Here is a 4271-nt window from a genome sequence, read left to right on the forward strand (position 1 = left end):
ACGATTTAGTGTAAAGAGCGAGGTATTAACGAGGGTACAAACCCCCTCTTATACATAATAAAAATATAAGGTTATTAAAGTTTGTTACGTAAGTTAATTCTTAAGTTACGTATATTTTTTACTAATAAAAATGTTCGTTAAAAATTAAAAGTTCTAGTTGCCTTTTTAAGTAACCGAAAAATTGGAGGGTAACTAGACCTCCTTATCCACCCCTTGTTTCTCAAAATCGTCTGATCAAAACTAAGAGAAAGCCATTTAGCCAAAAAAGAATTAATATACAAATTTCATTTTAATAATTTATGTGCGGAGAGCCAAAACCAAACATGCATTAATTCAAAAACGTTCAGAAATTAAATTAAAAAAAACAAATTTTTTTAGCTGAAAGTAAGGAGCGACATTAAAACTTAAAAGGAACAGAAATTACTCCGTATATGAAATGGGTTGTCCCCTCCGCAATCCCTCGCTCTTTACGCTAAAGTTTGACTCTTTGCCACAATTCTACTTTTTAAAACAATTAAAAGCTTTAGCGTGAAGAGCGAGGGATTGCGAAGGGGACAACCCATTTCATATACGGAGTAATTTCTGTTCCTTTTAAGTTTTAATGTCGCTCCTTACTTTCAGCTAAAAAAATTTGTTTTTTTTAATTTAATTCGTTATAGAAGGATCTTATGTCTCAGATGCTCCATTTTCGACTTGAATTGGATCCAGGGACATAGGGGGTTGGAGGAGGGAAACAGAAATCTTGGAAAACGCCGAGAGTGGAGAAATCGGGATGAAACTTGATGGGAAGAATAAGCACAAGTTCTAGATACGTGATTGACATAACTGGACGGATCCGTTCTCTTTAGAGGAGCCGGGGGGGGGGGAGCGGTTAATTTGGAAAAACTAGAAATATTGAGGTATTTTTAACTTAAGAACGGGCGACCGGATCGTGATGAAATTTGATATTTAGAAGAAATTCATGCCTCAGAGCTCTTATTTCAAATCCCGACCAGATCTGTTGACATTGGGGAAAGTTAGAGGGGGAAATCATGGAAAACGCTTGGAGCTGAGGAATCGGGATGAAGCTTGGTGGATAAATAACCAAATGTCTTTGATACGTGATTGACGTAACCGTACTGGATTCGCTCTCTTTGGGGGAGTTGGAGGGAGGGTTCAGTGATTTGGCGTTTGGTGCTTCTGGGTGTGCTAGGACGATGAAAATTGGTAGGCGTGCCAGGGAGCTGCAAAAATTGACTTGATAAAGTCGTTTTCCCAGATTCGACCATCTGGGGGGCTAAAGGGAGAGGAAAAATTAGAAAACTGAGATATTTATAACTTACGAGTGGGTGATCGGATCTTAATGAATTTTGATATTTAGAAGGACATCGTGACTCAGAGCTCTTATTTTAAATCCTGACCGGCAGTAAGCCTTTGATTTTCCTTTTAAATCAATATATTGATTCTTAGAATCTTGTTAGAGCTCATACCATATGAGCTCTTGGCTCTTAGCTCTTCTTGCCTCGTCACAAGTGCCATATGAGCTCTTGTTCTTTGTATCTCGCATAGTTTCGTCAGAAAAACACAATGCAGAGTCATATTAAACATTATTTTATGAACTGTTCAAGGAGAAGGCTCATTTCTTTGAGTCAAGACTAGGAATTCTTGATTGAAAGGCACTTAAATCATGAATCATGTTTTTCTTCATATATTGCGTGATTTCGCTACAAAATTACAACTAAAAGTTTTATTATTAAATATTTTACGAGCTATTCAGGGGGGAGTCTCATTTTTTTGGATCAAGACTACGCACTCTTGATTGAAAAGCACAAATTTGAATCATGAATCGTATTTATTCTTCGTATCTTGTATAGTTTAATAGCAAAGCAAAGTGAAAAATCATATTAAGCACTATTTAGAGTAAAGACTCATTTCTCTGAGTCAAGCCTGGACGTTCCTGATTGTAAGGTACATATTCGAACATCTTCATCGTATTTTTCTTCGTACCTTGTATAATTTCGTTACAAAACAGAGTGCAAAGTCATATAAAGTACTATTTTATGAGCTTTTCAGGGGAAAGGCTCATTTTATTAGTCACGATTAGGCACCCTTGATTGAAAGGCAAATATTTGGATCATGAATCGGATTTTTCTTCGTGTCTTGTATAACTCTCCTGAAAACCCAATGAAAAGTCATATTAAGAACTATATTATAAGCTTTTAAGGGGAAAAGGCTCATTTCTTTGAATCAAGACTGGGTATTCCTGATTGAAAGGTACATATTTTTAATTTTCATCGTATTTTTCTTCGTATCTTGTATAATTTCGTTGAAAAACACAGTGAAAAGTAATTTTATGAGTTATTCAGGGAGAAGGCTCAGTTCTTTGAGCTCATTTCTTGCAACGAAGTTAAACAAGAAGCGGAGAAAAATACGGTTTGTGATTCAAGATGAGTGCCTATAATTTTTGTTACGAAACAACTTATTTTTAATCAGATGTAAAAGACATATTTTTCAAAATTTAGTGTTCAACAAATGCTCTATTAGGACGTCTGTATAAATAAATTTGGACCAGTTAAAAATGCTCGTGTTTGTATGCCCCTCCCACAGGGGCATCGTAACATTGCTCTGAAACAAAGGTTAAAGCGATGGAATTACCTATAAAAGGAAATTTATAGCCTAATAGGAAAAGCTATAAATATATCAAAGGTAACATCATTAGAGCAATTTTACAGCTTTGGAGGTTTCTAGTGGTACTACCCGTTTTCACTGAAAATCTTGTCAATATAGGGGCCATATTCTTTATGCTTTTGGTACGTTAAAGATTTATGCTTATATAGACAGCAATTAGCTTAACAATTAGTAAAACATCTTATTTTTTCTTATTTTAAACTAGCCTCTAGTTGGCTTTCAAACTTTTGACAGATTTAAGATTTCCTACCAAATTTTTAACAGAACATCATTTGAGTAATTTGGAAGCTTTATGAGTTCCCTGCGGGGCTGGGATGTTCCACTAATCAGCCCTTTTTCTTTTAAAAGGTTAGCCGAAGCTGAGGCTTGCAAAATGATTTTCAAAGTCACTAAATGGCTTTTAAGGTGCTTTTGCAATACAGTAACAAACAATCTGATATGCTGCTTCTGGTTGATAAGGAATGCTAACAGCAAAAATATAAATTATTGTCAGATGCTCGACGTTTAAGTGCACAGTCTTAAAATATTTACAAAAATACAATTAAAAAAAAACCTTGGAAAATTACTATTAATAGAAAATTAACACAAAATAACCGGAAGGAGCGAAAATCCCTTATTTCGGCAATAAATTACCCGTTATGTCAATCCTAGCAGTAGAACCACCTCAAACTGAAAATCAAAAAAGGTATAATTCTACATGAACGTTCAATGAAACTTGTATGTCTGAATGGGATCTTTGGATGATTAAGTGCCGTTCAGCCCGGGGTTTCACGCATGACCTTGCCTCTAGAATTATAACTCTTAATATTTTTAACCATCCTGATCAAAATAACTATCTTAACATTTACATCTGATGCTAAGAGGGGGCCCGGGGGCAAAATAGAGGCTGGGTGTCCGTAGATCCGTTTTACCGCTTACTTTGGGCACACAATTCTGAAACCTATGATTACATTGAGGCCATACCGAATTTTTCTATGCCCGTTCATTCGGCATAATGATGCTAAGGAAAACAGGACACAAGAAAATGATTGATGCAATCGACGCGTGAGACATATCACCCTTAGCACAGCCTACAATGTAATGCAAACGATTGAGTATATCTATGAGCCATCTTTTTTGAAAGAACATTTTTCATAATTTGGAACCCTTTCTTTAGCAACACTAGAATTTTGTTCCATTTTTGTTATAATGGCTATTTGGGAGTTTAAAATTGGAGCCACGTCAGGCCGAAAGAATGTAAAAAGGATTTTTAATTGCCTCCTGATGAGTTCCGTTACTTAACAATGGTTGTAGATAAAAAATTTACAATCAAACTAGCACTTTCTCTAATGTCTGCTCTACAAGGTGAGGTTGGAGGGAGTGGGGCTTTGGAAGAGGCATTTCTTTAATAAGTCTGTATAACCGTGTACAACAAGAAAGACCCGAATTTAATTTTAGTATTTAGCACCTCTCTTTAATAGAATTGCCAACAACGTTTTCACCATGCATTTCATTATTCAATTAATAAGTTACAACAATACGATCCAAATGTTTTATTATTCAAGACAAAAGAAGGCCATTGAAGCCAAACTTCCAAAATACATATTCAGTACTTATCACCGCGT

The sequence above is a fragment of the Artemia franciscana genome, chromosome 8 (assembly GCF_032884065.1).
Source record: "Artemia franciscana chromosome 8, ASM3288406v1, whole genome shotgun sequence".
NCBI classification, from domain to species: Eukaryota; Metazoa; Arthropoda; class Branchiopoda; order Anostraca; family Artemiidae; genus Artemia; species Artemia franciscana.